The 16,101-nt window shown below is 52.7% G+C and overlaps 1 long non-coding RNA gene across 1 annotated transcript; it reads left to right on the top strand.

Annotated features, from left to right (window-relative positions):
* Positions 1-315: 315 nt before the first annotated feature.
* On the top strand, positions 316-14,584 carry LOC127493615 (uncharacterized). The gene is made up of 2 exons (XR_007924069.2): positions 316-942; positions 10,892-14,584. It is a non-coding gene; the product is annotated as an uncharacterized lncRNA (long non-coding RNA).
* The last annotated feature ends 1,517 nt before the right edge of the window (positions 14,585-16,101 follow it).

Below are 16,101 nucleotides of genomic sequence, written 5' to 3'. Positions count from 1 at the left end.
TGCTGGCATCCCATATGGGTGTCAGTTTGAGTCCTAGCTGCTCCATGTCTGATCCAGCTCCCTGCTAATGGCCTGGGAAAGCAGTGGAAGACGGCCCAAGTCCTTGTGCCCCTGCACCCAGGTGGCAGAGTGGAAGAAGCTTCTGGCTCCTGCCTTCAGATCGGCGCAGCTTCAGCCATTGTGGCCAACTGAGGAGTGAACCAGAAGATGGAAGACCTCTTTCTCTAATCGTTACAAAGAATCAGAGCTTTACTCATAGAACTTAGAACATACTTGGAACTCGATCTATGTGACTCACATTATGATCCTTGATGCCTCATCCTCCTCCAGTGTCACATTCTAGGAACGTGGGTAAAGAAGAGACCTCTCGTGCACTGGACAACTTCTGTGACAGTGTTGGCATGGAGATATGGCTGGGGGCTCAGAAGGCTGGCCAGGGGTGCTCTTCCCAGGTCGAGCTGAGCTGCAGGGCAGGGGCGGCCTCTGTCAGAGCGGGAGAATGGCGGCTATGACTCTGTACGGGTGCACAGCTTTCTGCCAAACTGAGGGAAAGGAAGACAGACATTCCAGGTGGAGAGAACATAAAAGAAAGGAACTCTGCTAGGAAGGAAGCTCCCAGCTACACCAGAGGAGGAGAAAGGGTTCAGGAAGGGGCTGATTAAGCCATTTGGGGGAATGGCTCCCCATCTCCACTACTGGAACATGAAAAATAACCCCTCCAATGTCAAGGATACCATGCACCTGACCCTGGGAAGGCTGGCACAGGAGCCCTGGGGGCGTGCCAGGCATGACTCAGGGAATCCAGGGCAGACAGGAAGAGAAGCTACATAGAGTGACAGTCCCTCAGCTGGCAGCTGCGCCATGAAAGGTCCCCATGTGCAAGAAGCAAGATTCTCTGCCCAACGCCCTGACAAACCGACAAATAGAAGACCATCTATGGAGGTGAGACGATTTGCAGTGATGGGGACATGTGGAGTCTCGGGTCCCACCAGGGGAACTGGTGTTAAAGCTCCCACTTTGCTGATCTGTGGGCCTACAGGCAAAGACCACGTCAGCCAGGAAGCCAGCTGCAGTCATTTGCAGTCACACACACACACACACACACACACGTCAGCCAGCAGGAGGAGACAGGGCCCTCAGCAGCCCCAAAGCGTGTCTTATTATTAAAACTCATACATCACACACTGCAGCAAATATCCAGCGTGGGGGAATTGGAATCCTTCAGCGTGGACCAGATCCATCACCTTCTAAATCAGGTACATCAGCCCGTGAATCAAATGCATCACCTTTGGATGCAATGGACTCCCAGGCGGATTAGATGCATCACCTATTGAATCAAACACTACTCTGATTGAATCAGAAACTGCCCCTCACGTAGTAAATCATCTAAATATTACCCACATTACAAGCGTGCAACGGCTGCCGCACCAATACGTTTTAACAGACGACATGTTAAAGCCGCTATAACATTAAGCAATTACCTGCAGAGACGAACTCAATATATCCGTCACTGAAGCAGAAATCCCCACCCAGATGCATGGGCTTGCCTTTGCCTCTGTCCTCACGGAGCCCTTCTCGTCAGGCTCCTGTGGACGGGAGGCAGGTGGGAGGCCTGCAGACCCCTGATCACGTGAAACCCGAGGCAGAAGACACGTTCTGCTTACCTGCGTGGTCCTTAGACAACAGTGAAGTTTCCAAAGTCGTAAAATTCATGGTGAGAACTTGGATTTGGGGCTCTCCTTAACAAAGTGAGATTTGGCAGTGATTGGCCTGTGTGTTCACTCTCATCTAAATCTCATGATAGTGACTAATACTAGGTTTGGTCTCCAAGGCAATTCTGTATCACCTCCTTTGGTGGGCACAGAGAGGGCAAGTGACTTGTGAAATCACGCAGCTGGTCAGTGGTGGAGGCAGGTGCACAGCAGCTAGTTTAGACGGGTAGGGTGGAGCAGTGACTGCTCCAAGTACCGAAAGAGGATGCATAACCCAGTTCACCTTGACCCCAGCCATCCTGCCATTGTCCTCTTGACAGTGAGGCCAAGCATGGGGAGCCTTTAGCAAATGGGTTTCCATCCACCTGTTTCCCTCTGGGCCATGGCCTACCTGACCCTTGAGGCCATTTGCATCCATGACCCCAGCTTCAGGTGGCAGCTTGGGTGTGTGCCTCTAGCCTGTGCAGAAGAGGTGCCCCCACCTTCTGCCTTGGGGCAAACCTTGGGGACCCTTTGCTGGTCCACAATGGCTCCTGCATCTGTGAAAAAGTGAAAATTCTCCCACAAAACCCCACTGTATGGTGCATCTGGTTTTCAAATGGTGGGTCTTGACCCGTTAGCTGGTTGTGAAATCAATTTAGTGGGTTGAGGCCAGAATACAGAAAGTCAGTAGACTAGAATGAAAGCAAAGCTATCAGACTACATTAGAGATAGGACTGATAAGTACGGTTCATGAAGCCTGTTTCATTCATGTGGATCCAATTTATTCTTCCTGTGGGTCAGGATGACAATTGCTTGAAAGCGACTGCCACATATCAAATGGGAGGACAGATCCCCCTATCTCCAGGAAACAGGAAGTGTGGTTATCGGCTGCAGGTGAGGGTAGAGGCGAAAGGAGGTTTTAGAAGAGAAAATGGGCTTGAAATCATCATTAGGGAATGAGGGAGAACAAACAGATTAGAGAACAACGATAAGACTGCCTGCTTAAAGTTGCTTAAAGTTCCTTAGATCCCTCCGGGATCCCTGGACAGGTACAGGCATGGAGCAGGTGGACAGGTGCATTTAACCAAAGCTGGGCTTGGGCCAGGTGAGTCAACAGAGAAGGAGAAGGGTGAGGGGGCTGAGGAAGCAGAGGCGAGCATGTGCGGGTGGGCCCTGCTATCCAGGTAGAGCAGGGAGGGGGGTGAGGAGAGGGCCAGGGTGCAGGTGGTGAGGGACAGCGGGCCCCATGCGCTGGAAGCCTCGCTCTGTATGATGGATGATAGTGGGAAAGAGCTGAAAATAAGTAGTGGTCAGAGAATAGGGCGCTTGACGTTGGGGTTATTTATGTTGGCAGCCTCTGACATGATGGACAGCAGGAGCAGGCCGGGCAGGGGCCAGACACAGTGAGGGGTCAGATGACCGACCGCCAGACCACAGGGTCTCTCTCCAGAGACGGCTCTCAGAGTTTGGGGAATTCTTCCCCCTTTCTTAGACCTGTGTTCAGTCCAGGCCAGTTTTGACTTCCTAAAAATAAACACTAAAAAAAAAATCAGCAGGGTTTTTGAAACCCTGCTCTTGTCTTTCTTCTTTCTTTAATGTACCAGGAGCTTAAGCCTCCACTTCCCCCAAGAAGCCCTTCTCTGGGCCACATCATGGTCAGTGCACCACTGCAGGCTCAGAGGAACAGCATCCCCTCTGGGCCTAACCAGACAGGCCCCTGTCTGTCAGGAGCCATCTCTGTGCGCCTGTTCCCCACCCCCACTTCCCCGGCCTTTGGACTATAAACAATCCAAGTAAAGCAGAGGTGACAGCTCTGCATTGCATGGTCTTTGCATGTCACCTGGCTCTGGAAAGGCTTAGTAGAGATGACAGGTGAGTTTACGAGGCAGAGCCTGTGAGAGACCAGACTCCAGGCCCCTGGAAGCTTGGCAGCATCCTGAGGCTCTGTGGGGGCTGCCCTGCAGGCCCCTGGGTGCTTTGCTGCCAACCATAAGGTCACAGAGTGCAGCATCCAGAACACAAGTCCAGCCCGAAGCCTCCCCTGCCTGACCAAGAAGCAAAGGAAAAGACACCTGCCATTCTGAGGGGGCTCTGCAGACCTGTGGCGACTGCCGGCTGTGCAGGCTACAGAGCTGGGCTTCTCCTCCTGCAGCCAGCGGATGCTGGGTGCTTCCCATGCTTGCTGTCCCCTCTGTGGAAGGATCTGGTTGAGAGGGCAGGGGGCACTCTCTAGGGAAGTACCCTCCTCCCTGGCCACCGCTTTTCTAGCTCCCCATGGGTGTACTTTGCATGATGGGTTCCTGCAGAGCTGCTGTCTCTCTGCACAGGCCCTTCCCTCTCACCGGGAAGGGGTCTTTCCCAGGAAGGGCGACGTCTCAGTGTTTTCCATGCAGGAGAGCCTCTGTAAGCTTCATAACTCTTTAGTGGCTCATTGGCTGTGACCAGGCACTGATACGATGCTTGACAAGAGACAAATTGGTCCAGAAGTGGCCATGAGTGAAAAGGTGCAAATCCTTCGTAACAGCAGCACCTGCATGCTTGCAAAAGCAACTCTGCAAAGAGCAAAGCATCCATGGTCCTGTCTGGATGCTGTTGCAGGTGTCAGGCACGGTAGCCCTCTAATGATTAGGCCCAAGCCTAGAAACTTCGCTGGGAATAAGGGACAGCCTATTGAAGCACTTTAACTTTTTACTTTCTTTACTACTTGACATTGCTCCCAGGCAAAGGAAGTCAAGGGACCCTGTGTTTTTGGGCTGGGGGAACACTAGGGAGCCACGTCTGTCCCCTTGCACATTTCTGAAGGATACAAGCTGGGCGTGACTGGGACGGTCTGTGTAAGTCTGAGCTCTGCTGCCTTATTCCCAGGTGCACTGAGGAATGCTTGTGGCTGGGGCTGGAGGCAGGGCCCATGGAAAGCCTTGGGAAGCTGCCCCTTAGGTGCAGCATCATGACAGAGGCCTTGGGCATTTGGGCCTCTCACAGGCAGAGGCTTAGGATGTGCAGTCTGGCTGTCTTGTGGGCTGCCCTGGGAGCTCTGGCTTTTGCTAGGGGGCTGCTCAGTCTTGGCATTGGCCTTGGGCTGGGTCTGGGCCTCAGTCCGGAGCTGCTCCAACTCCAAGGAAGCCTTTGGAGGGGTTGCTTCTGGAAACTTGCAAATGTGTGCAGGGCGCACACTCCAGATGCACTCTCTGGTGAACAGCACAGTGACAGGCAGTAGGGAGAGCAGACAAACAGCGGTGGCCTGACCCTCAGGGAGGCAGAGGGCAGAAGTAGGTGGCAGGGTCTCTGGCCAACACCAGTGATGGGGAAAGAGACACAGACAGCAACCTGCCCATCATCCTAATAATTGAACTTGCTGCACTCAGGCCTAGTCTAAGTGCTTCTCATGCATTATTTTATTCAAACTGTGCTCAGTGCTCCGCTTTTCATTTCTACCTTTAGCTTGTCCCCATTTCATATGGTGGAGAAAACTGAGGATCGAATGTCATTCACTTGCCTAACTAAGATCCCTGAGTTAGCAGAGTGGCAGAATCTGGATTTAAATCCAAACTTGTCTGACTCTCCAGGGTGTGCACTTCAAGATGCAGGCAATGAGTGCAACTGTGTGGTCAGACCCAGGGCCGCCATGCGGAGGCTGGGAAGGGGGTGTGGGCCGGCTCTGACTAATGCCCAGGAGGTGAGCATTCAGCTCCACTTCCCACAGCACACGCCCCACCCTGAACACACTCCGTTTCTACCTGGAAAAAGGGACTCATGCCTGCGAGTGCCTGGAAATGGCTCAGGTTGGTTCTGGGCAAAGAGGCAACTGGCACTTTTGGTGTCAAAGCACTGGTTTTGGCTGCAGCTGCTGCAGCTGGAGGCCGGGGAGGGGGCTGCCCACAGATCTCCCAGTGCTGTGCAGCCCCTGCCCTCCTCCTTGCCTTGTCCTGCTTGCCCTCTGCCATCAGCAGCCCACCAGCCCACACACTCAGCTGACAGCCTGAACTTTTCTGCCCAAAGTAGCCTTTGGTGCCTGAGGCTCCTGGAGATTCTCAAAGGTCAGGAGAAAGAGATGCTGCCCTGGGCTCCTTCTCACCAGGTAGAAAGATTCCTGCCTTTGTACTCACGGAGCCTTCCAAGCACTTGATCGGATAGACCTTAAAAGACACTCTGGGGCTGGCACTGTGGTGTAGCTGGTAAAAAGCCCTGGTCTGCTGTGCCGGCATCCCATGTGGGTGCCAATTTGAGTCCCGGCTGCTCCACTTCCAATCCAGCTCCCTCGTAATGCACTGGGGAAAGCAGTAGAAGGTGGCCCAAGTGCTTGGGCCCCTGCATCCACGTGGGAGACCTGGAAGAAGCTCCTGGATCCTGTTGCAGCCATTTGGGGAGTGAACCAGCAGATGGAAGGCTTCTCTCTCTGTGTCTACCTCTCTCTCTGTAACTCTGCCTTTCAAATAAATAAAATAAATCTTTAAAAGAAGTCTGCCCCCATAACACACAAAACAAACAAACAAACAAAACAAAACAAAAAGACACCCTGGACTGACCTCAAATGCCCACTTGTGATATGTTGGTAAGTTAAGTAGTTTTCAAATTTTCCTTAGCTGCAGGATTTTTTAAAGATTTATTTTATTTATCTGAAAGGCAGATTTACAGAGGGAGAAAGAGAGAATCTTCCATCTATTGGTTCATTTACCAGATGGCCACAATGGCCAGGGGTAGGCCAAACCAAAGCCAGGAGCCAGGAGCTTCTTCCAGGTTTCCTGCATGGGCAGCAGGGGCCCAAGCATTTGAGCTATCTTCCGCTGTTTTCCCAGGCAAATTAACAGGGAGCTGGACCACAACTGGAGCAGCTGGACCCTGAACCAGTTCCCATATGGGATGCTGGCATTGAAGGTGGTGGCTTTATCCTCTTTATCACAACACCAGCCCCCTAGCTGCAGAATTTTTTAGTCACATAATATCCTATGCAAAACTCAGTCAATAAAGTAGATAAAAGTAGAATGTATCTGATAGGAGAAGGGTATATACTGCAGGACCTGGAATCCTTATCTGCTGGTCCCTGTCTCATGCCAATAGCAGGGCCAAAGCCCTCAACCAGCACTAAACCTGTGGTTTAGTCCAAACTCTTGGATTCCGGAAGGAAAACTACAGGGCTGTATGTGGCTTGTCCTCTATTTCACCAGCCAATTTAGAGCTAGCTAGATTATAGGAAGTGTGGATTCTCAAGTTCATTTTGCAGGGTATGGTAACCTAGCTGGAATCCATTAATTATACCCTTTCTTCCCATATGCTAATTGTCAGCTACTGAAAACATAGCTGGAATCAGATAGACGGCTGATTGAAGTTTAAGAAAAAGGTTAGTTACTATGAGTCCTGTTGGCCATGCCCAAGGCATCATGCTCAGGACAGAGGGACAGGAGATCCCCACGGCCACCCTAAGGACTGGGGTGGAGGGTGGGGTGGAAGATATGCCCCAGGGGTTCCTAACAGTGCTTTGCAGGGTGCCACCACAGCAAACACAGAATGCCTGGGAATGCCGGGCCCCTCCTCCCCAGCCTGAGCTCAGGAGGCCTCCTAGCTTGAGTGCAGTCACGGGGGTGGTAGGACTCAGCTGGCCAGGGCAGGAGGCAAAGGGAGTTCCAGGCAGCACGAAGGCCAAGAAGGGAAAGAGGAAGATGTGTGCTGGAAGTAGACCAGCACCACTAGAGCAGGGAGGCGAGGCAGCCAGAGGCAGGAACAGATGCTGGGACCCCAGAGGCCATATTGGGCGGCGTGGTTTCATCTCATGGCAATAAAGGCAAAGGTTGGAGTGGAGGCGCTGATGGGGGAGAGGGTGCAAACAGAAGCTCATTGAGGACAGTGTCAGCATGGCCTGATTGGGTTCAGAGGAGAGGCCTGGCGTGGGGCTGTTCAGATAGGAATTCCAGAAATGTTTAGGATGCATTTCTGGAAGGTGAGCAATTGGTTTTGGGGGAGGGTGCTGGGGGAGAGGGAGGGACAAAGGATATGAGGCAAGTGATCTAAAGGGCATAGGAGAACAGACCACAGCTAGTCTAGTGCACACTCTCTCCTCTCTCTTTGAAGTCTGAATGTGGACAAGTCAGGGGGGGGTTACAGTTGGGACAAGGACCAGCAGGAGAGGCCCTGCGTGGCCAGTAGGGTCAGCAGGCCCTGCAAGGCCCCACTGCCCATCACTGCCCTGTCCTCCAGCTCACCCACACACCTGGGGAAGCCTTTTCTGATTTAAGGAACTTTCATCCCTGCTCCCCAGCCCCCGCCAGCCATGGTGGGAAGCAGTGGGAAGTTCCCGGCCTGGGATGCTGACATTGCAGGTGGTGGCTTTATCCTCTATGCAACACCGGCCCCCTAGCTGCAGAATTTTTTATTCAAATAATACCTTATGCAAAACTCGGTCAATCAAGTAGATAAAAGTAGAATGGGGGCAAGGCATGTGCCTTGTGCACCCTCTGGGTGTCTCCTGGCCGCTGCTCTCTCTGGTCCAGCGTGGGTGTCTCCTGGGGGCGCCTTCCTCCACGACACCTCTACAGCAGAATACTGTGGCCTGGGCGTCTGGAATCCACAGTGTTTTTGTCTCATGGTCCTGGAGAACAGCAGAGCCATCCAAAGATCAAGGCAGACTTGGTGCCTGCTGGGGCCTGCGTTCTGGTTGGCTGACAGCAGCATTCCCCAGGGGCCACCCATGTTGGCGGGGTTGAGAGTGCTCTGTGGGGGCCCTTTCACCCCACATACTAAGCCCAGCCCTGAGACCAGATCACCTGTCCACGGCCTTACACCCACCCCGTGCCCCCAGGCTCCTAACACCCTGGGGATTCAGGGTCAACGCACGCATTGTGGGAACACAGGCATTGCCACCCTAACCTGGAGCAAGCAGAGCCAAAGCAAAGCCAGTCCCAGACCCCTGGATGAGCGGTGTGAAGAGGCTGCCCCACACATCAGCAGCTGGCGCAGGAACTGCACACTAAGGTCACGCTGCCCCCCAGCGCCCTCTCAAAGCAGGGGTTAAACATTTCTTTAAAAACCCTACAGTGCCTCGGAAATCAGCGGAATGGCCCTTCCGTACAGCTCCCAGAGTCCCGGGTGCGCTCGCTGGCTTTCTGATGAGAGCTCACGGTGGATTTTATGGGCAGCGGCATGGGCCAGTGGGCTAAGGACAGGCCAGGGAGTCGGCAAGGACACGGCCCCGGCGCCTGGTGACCGCTTGACTCAAGGCGTGACCTTGGGCTGGTTGCTTAACCTGTTTACACCTTAGTTTCCTTGGCTGAAAAATGGGAGTCCTGATACCGGAGAGCCTCACAGGAGGGCTGTGAGCTGGAGCTAATTGATGGCTCAAGTGCACCCTGGGTGGCTGCAGGGCTGCGAAATGGCTCGGTAATTAGGCAGAGCTGGCAGCCCCGCGCACGGCACTCTTCCCAGGCCCGGGGCCCCGGGCAGCCAGGCCCAGAATCCCTGGCTCAGCTAAATGCCAGCCATTCTCCTGCCCCAGCACGGCCCTGGCAAGCCCCTCCGCAAGGTCGTTCTTCATGGCCTCGGGTGCTGACGCCTCCTCTCTCTCCACTCTGCTTCTAACCTCCTTTCTGCCAGACCTGACCTTTTCTGTAGCTGACAGCCTGGAGGCGGCACCAGGCTCTCTGCATGCTGTCACACTGGTGATGCCTGCGTCTTGTCTCACGGGCTCCTCCCTGCAGGGACCTGCTCCCATTGAACAGATGCGGAAACTGAGGCTCAGAGAACTGTGGCACTCGGTGTATGCTCTCACTGGGGCTTGTGCCCATTTAAACCAGATGCCTGCACTGGGCTGAGATGTCAGGAGGGAGCCCAAACCCAGAGCCGCCTGCCTTCAAAGGCTTCCCCCTACAACTCTCCACAGCGTTTCCTGTTGGTGCTGCAGTTCGTGGAGAGCCGTGGGTAGGGATGGAGCAGAGAATCCTCCAGCGGGGGTGCAGGGAAGCTGGATAAGTAATTGACCTCATTGAATCCATTCCTTCCTTTACATTTTATTTATTTGGAATGCAGAGCCACAGAGAGAAAAGGATGGGGGGTGGGGAGAGAGAGAGAGAGCGCGCCCACTTCAATCTGCTGGTTGACTCCCCAAATGCCTACAACAGTAAGGGCTGGGCTGAAGCTGGAAGCTAGGAAGTTGATCTGGGTCTCTCTTGTGTGTGGGGGGTGATGGGAATCCAAGTATTTGAACTATCACCCGCTCACCTGCTGCCTCCCAGGGTGCGGAAGAAAGCAGAAACTGGCCTCAAGCCCAGATTCTCCAATATGGGATATGGGTGCGTTAAACGTTGTCTTAACCGCTGTGCCAATTGCCTGCCCCCTTCCTTCCCACGGATGTCCCTTTTAGCTCTACTATATTCTAATTCTGCATGTATATCATAGATACCTACCTCCTGCTGTTTTGGTAGATAACAGATACCAGTACATCTGCCGCACTGGGCTAGTCTAAACGATCCTGTGGGCAGAGATTGCGCCTTATAGCAGGTTCTCTGTAATGAAATGCACACATAGACCCCGTGTATCCATGCCAGACCCAGTTGGGATCTGCCCCCAGGAGCAAAGTGTAGCGAACAAGATATTTGCGTGAGCAGGAGACTCCAGTATGCTGCGGTCCATATTCCTACTCTGTTAGGCTAACCTGGCCAGCTTATCAGTGGGCAGGAACTACAGAGATGGGCCCCAGTAGAGTGCTGCTTGAGAAACCAACTGATTGCCATCAGCCTATCTGGGAACGGAGCAGGTGAAAACAGTCGAGGGTGCCCAAGTATGACGTGGCTCCTATCTTACAGGGAGGTTTGGCTCAGGTGGCTACATCAGCAGGACCTCTATCAAATGAACAGGGGCCTTAGAGCAGGGCTCTCCTCCTGAGACTGAGCAGTGACACTGCATCTGCCCAAGAGAGGCCCTGATGGGTCACAAGGTAACGAACACCACTATCACCAACGTAAGCTGTCAGAGAGGCTGACGCCATCTAATTTTGCGCTACCCAGTTGATGAAGCTGCAAAACGTTTCATCAGACCAGGTGTCAAACCCCCAAAATTCAGCACAGGCCTGGCCATGTTTCCACATTATCAGAGCAGCAGTGACACCTGTGTGTGTCTTCCTGCCCTGCCTCCGCCCCTCTGCTAAGGCTATGCAGGCCAGACAGTGCTTCCTGTCCCTACCAACTACTTCCCTGTTTTCTGCTTCCCAGCCTGAGTAACAATCTTGCAAGAATAACACAGTGACCCATGGGACCAGTGACTATCTCGCCATCCTCAAATCACAAGACCCGCTGCATTGCAGTCCCTCTTTCTCACCTCTGCTCCTGTGCGCTCCCCGGAGAAGCACTGTAGGAACACGAACCTTCCGGAAGTCCCGCCTTCCCAGATGTCCCCCGGTAAATGGGCTCAACGCTCACTTCCTGCCTTTCCAGTGCTGTTGGACAGCCCCGGGCTGCTCTGAGGATCCCCATGGGTTACCCTTACATCCCTGAGGGCTCTGGGGAGCACCCAGGAAACGCGGTGAACTCAGACCTCTGCTAAATGCCTTCCCCACCCACCTCTGCCCTCCCCCATCAGATTGGGAACACTCCAGGGACGAGCACTTGGAGCCATGCCTCTTAGATCTCACTTAATCCCGCCAGAAAGTCTACGATATGTGAAAGTGTAAGGCTCAGAGACATTAGGTGCCTTGCTCCAGGTCACAGAGGGGGCAGAACTGGGATTCCAAGGTTCTCTTCTCGTGTCTGCCAGAGAGGCCTCTTGGGGGTAACCCAGCCAGGCTGGTTCCCTGCAGAAGGGCCACATCAGGGCAGCGCAGCTGGTGTCAGAGGGCTGGAGGTCTCCCGGCCTCGGCGGGTAGAGTGAACGCGTAGGACTGACCCCTCTCTCTCCACGTGTGCACGAGCACGGCTTCTCCTACAAAACCCAGGAGCCCGGGGTTAAATTCCAAACCCGTGCTTCCCAGGCCTCATCTGATTCCCCTGCGTGGACCTTGCGGTGTGCACGGCAGGACTGAACTTTTACAAAAACGGACAGAACTTCACAAAAATCTCCCTGAGGAGCCACTGGGAGCCAGGCATAAAAGCAGGCGTGTGAGAGCCGCAGACCTGCTGGTTAGTTCCCGCCAGGGCCTCTGCAACTGCTGCAGAGGCAACCGCAGATGGCGGCCCCCGGGCAGAGCAGCATCCCGCAGCAACGTCCGCCGCTTGGCCGCCCTCCCAGCCGTCCCTCCCAGAATGCCCTGTCACGCCTTCATTCTGCTGCAAGTTCCTGCCAAAGAAACACAGGTGGAGAGAGGAAAACCAGGGTCAGTTTAGATGGGGGAAATGGTCAGACTGTCCACGTGTTCATCCTCCAGGAGTCACTTAGGATACTACGGAATCAGTTTGTGGTTGCTGTGGGAACGCACCCTCACACACACACAGAGGTACAGGAAACAGCAGCTCGGGCCTCCACTTGTGTGTCTGTGAGCTCTCACTAGGAAATGGGGGTGCTCAGAAGAGGCCCGTGCAGAGGAAGGGGCTTGCTTTTCAGCTTTGCCTTCGTTGCAGTCCCGTAGCCTCTCCTGGACTCTTCCTTTCTGTGTCCCTCTTCACTCCTGCACACGGTGCCCACCCCTTCCTTCCTTGTCTTTCCACATCCCTAAGTGTTCCTCTCCTCTCCCAGCAAGCAGTAGCTCTACAGGAAGCCTCTCACCTGGGCCAGTCACAGGGAAAGTGACTGACGATGCCCTGTGTGCCCTTCCTGGGACTTTTGCGTTTCCAGGGACAAATGGCTGTGAAGGTATAGGGTCCCAGGACTCAAGCGGGAGCCCTCCCCGGCAGAGGGCACCCACAGGAGGGCTGCTGACACACTCCATCACCCAAGGGCCTCTCAGGGTGTTGGGTCTTGTAAGCCACCCCTTGGAGTCACCCCAAAGCCTGATGGAGAGAAGTCTTTAACACTGGTTCCTGCTTCGCATTCCAAATAGCCCCCTGCCCCAGCACCCACCAAAAGAGGCACACTGAGAAAGGGCATGGGCCCGGCTGTCACTGGCTGTGTTTGTGGAGACCTCGCCGGTTGACTTGACAGGGGGCCATCTAGCACGGCAGCCCCTGCCCCTGGAGGTGCCCAAGCCGGGGTTAGAGGCCTCCTCCTGACAAACAGCACTGTGGCAGCAGCAAAAGGGCAGAGGGAAGGCGAGCCCGAGACGCTGAGCGGAGCTGACAGCAGGGACATGCCTTCGCCCTTTCCCTCCAGAGTGACTGGGGCCTGGAATTTGAAAGCCCCCGTGTGTGACACGGCCTGACCGCCTGACCTTTGCCGTGTGGGTGATGGGAACGGGTGAAATGACACAAGATACTGCTCAGACTGAGGGAGGCCCTGATGTGGACAGGTCACTCCATCTCATTAGGTGCTCACGGGTGATATCAGCAGAATAGCTCACCTCTCAGAACATCAGACTTTCCTTCTGGGAATTAGAGATGAGGGTCATGGCCAAGGTCGTCAGATGTAAGTGACAGACCAGGACTAGAATCTAGATCTTTTAGCTCCTGAAGGCTCATCCCACTGGTTTTTCCAGAGGTGTGAAAAATTATCCCAAATGTCAATGCAAAGTTCAGTAGCAAATAGGTGCAGGCCTCAGATGCAGAGACAGTCCCCCACTTCAATCCTGTCCCAGTGTATAATTACTGATGCCCACGGCACAGTGAATGATCCAGGCTAGCAGCTTACCTGTGGGCCCCTCACTTCCAGTAGACCCCCTCCTCCTACCCCCTCCAGTCCATTCCTCTCCAGTGTTCACTTCTGCTTCTACCAGATCAATGCATGCTTGCTGCTAGTCAGTGAGTCTTGTTTCTAAACCCGCTTTATGTCTGCTTTGCCTACCTTTGTAAAAGCTGTATTGCAATTAGGTAATTTAATGAACGTTTGGCAAATAGATAATATAACGAAACTGGAAAGAAGGCCAGTTGTTACACCCATGCAGACAGAGTTAAATACCTGAAGATCAAATGACCACGAATTGCTAGAAAGCACTGCTGCTGAGTTAGATGTGGGTAAGGTGACATTAAAGATTGAGAGGAAATGAACATGTCGAGAATGATTATTCACTCAGATTGCTTGGCAAGTGTGAAAATTTGTACCATTTTCAAGAAATGGGAGCTGAAAGTGGTAGGTGATGGATTATTGGGTGCGGCTTACTCAGGAAAGACAGCAGGACACGCCCTCCCGTGGACCCACACTCAAAGGAAGGGCGTTGGACCTACATCAAAGGATGGTGAGTGGATGTACTACATTTGTATGTTTTAAGTTAAAATGAAATGCTAAAGGTGCGTAGCATAATTTTATCTGATTTCTCTTTTCAACCAACTTTTTCCATTAACTGACCAACAGCAGTCCATATTGTGTCAGATAAAAGGGATCCTGATCTTACAGCCAACAGTTATTGAGCAGTTATTTGGTGCCAGACACTTACTAAGTGCCTTTTATGTAGTATCTCTTTTAATCCCCACAGTCCACCCACAAGCTAGATATTCACATCCTTTGGTGGCTCATAGGCCAGTTTTCACAAGTGCCGCTCTCTCCTGCTTCCCGCCATCTTTCTGATGCCAGCCCGTTACTGAACTGCATCTCCGTACACCAGCGCCTTGCCTCTCACAGCCTCCTGTTGAAGGTGCTGAAGTTCTCAGGTTCCTGAGAAGACCCACCCTCTGCAGGATACATGGGGAAGGAGGCTTACTGTCTCCAAAATGGCCCAAAACAGGTGCCAGAGTTCACGCCTGGATGTGAAGAAGCCAGTAAGCAACTCATGGGTGGGAGTTGTGAACAGAAACTCTAGGGCCAAAGCCCAACTCTAAGCCTTTTGCTGGGATGGAGAAAGATACTGAAGATGGGAATTTCAGCAGCAAAAACACTAGAAAGCCTACCACAGGGTCTCAGGTGGAAAGAGGAGGGAGCAGGGAGAATGGGAAGAGTTGAGGTACTTCTGGTAGCCTATGGGTCAAGCGACAGAATTTCCTGATGCAAACTGGGACCCCTGCAACAGTGGCCCCTTGTCCACTGCTTCCCTCTCTGTGGTTTCAGTTACTCTCAGTCAACCGCAGTCGAGACAGTAAGTGAAAAATTCCAGCAATGAGCAAGTCATTAGTGTGTGATATTGTTACAATCATTTTATTTTATTTGCTGTGCCTAATTTATGAGTTTAACTTTATCATAGGTGTATATGTATAGAAAAAACTCAGTCTATGTAAGATTTGGTACTATCCACGATTGTAGGCACACACTGAAGGTCTTAGGATAAAGCAGGATGACCATAAACAGAGAATAGTCACAGCAGCTTCGAGAACCACCCTGGGAAAGAACAGAGCAGGAGGCTTCCTTTGGCTAGGAGCACTGGGGAACCATGACTTCCGCAGCTCGTGAAGTTGTGGTGGGAACATTGTCAGTGGACTGTTGGAGTCGAGGCGGCCATCTGGTGTCCTTTAAGGTCAGAGAAATAAGCGTTAACAGGATGAAACAGGAAAGTCTAGAGAGCTACTAGCTGGGGAGGGAGAACATACTTGCAATAGGTATACCTGACAAAGAACTTAGATCCAGTACGCATAAAGAACTCAGTAAGGAAGAGACGAGCACCCCAATGAAGAATAGGCAAAAGAGTTGAATGAAGACCTCACCAAAGAGGGTGGAGAGGGCCAATAAATTCAACCTCATCAGTCACCAGGGAAAGGCAAATTCAAACCATAATAAGACACCACTAGGCAGACACTAAGGGGGCTAGTGCTTAAAGAGTGACCAGAGCAACCCCTGGCCAGCAGTGGTCTGGCCAGCCTGGAGCAGATCAAGAAATTTGAATCAGGGACTGAGAGAATTCTAAAACAATAATAACACCATGAAAAGTCAATCTGCTTTTGATTATCACCATGCACCAACAATTCCAAGGAATGTCAGTGATAAGTATTCCCCAGCTAGGGCCCACCCTCCACGGCCCCGCCCTGGACACTCCACTCTTGGCCAGGGTACAGAGCCACATCACTGGTGAGGCTGACACGTGGTACAACCACCTTAGAGAATTGCATGGCAGTTTCTTTTAAAAGGAAAGCAGCCTCACTTCTACATATTTACTCAAAGGAAATGAAAATTCATGACATGAAAGTTTACGTTGTTTTATTTATAAGAAACTCTAAATGGGAGACAATTCAAACATTGGTCCTTAGGTAAATGGACAGCAGCATGCACTATATCCACACGATCTGCGACCACTCAACAAGCGGCAATGAAGGGCCCAGAGAATCAGGAAACCCAACATTGTGATGCTGAGCAAAAGAAGCCACTGTTGGATTCCATGTTTTTTTTTGACAGGCAGAGTGGACAGTGAGAGAGAGAGACAGAGAGAAAGGTCTTCCTTTGCCGTTGGTTCACCCTCCAATGGCCGCTGCAGCTG

Source organism: Oryctolagus cuniculus, chromosome 1 (assembly GCF_964237555.1).
Source record: "Oryctolagus cuniculus chromosome 1, mOryCun1.1, whole genome shotgun sequence".
In the NCBI taxonomy this organism is placed as follows: Eukaryota; Metazoa; Chordata; class Mammalia; order Lagomorpha; family Leporidae; genus Oryctolagus; species Oryctolagus cuniculus.
Note: the sequence above shows the minus strand (reverse complement) of the source record. Positions and strands in the feature narration are given on the sequence as shown.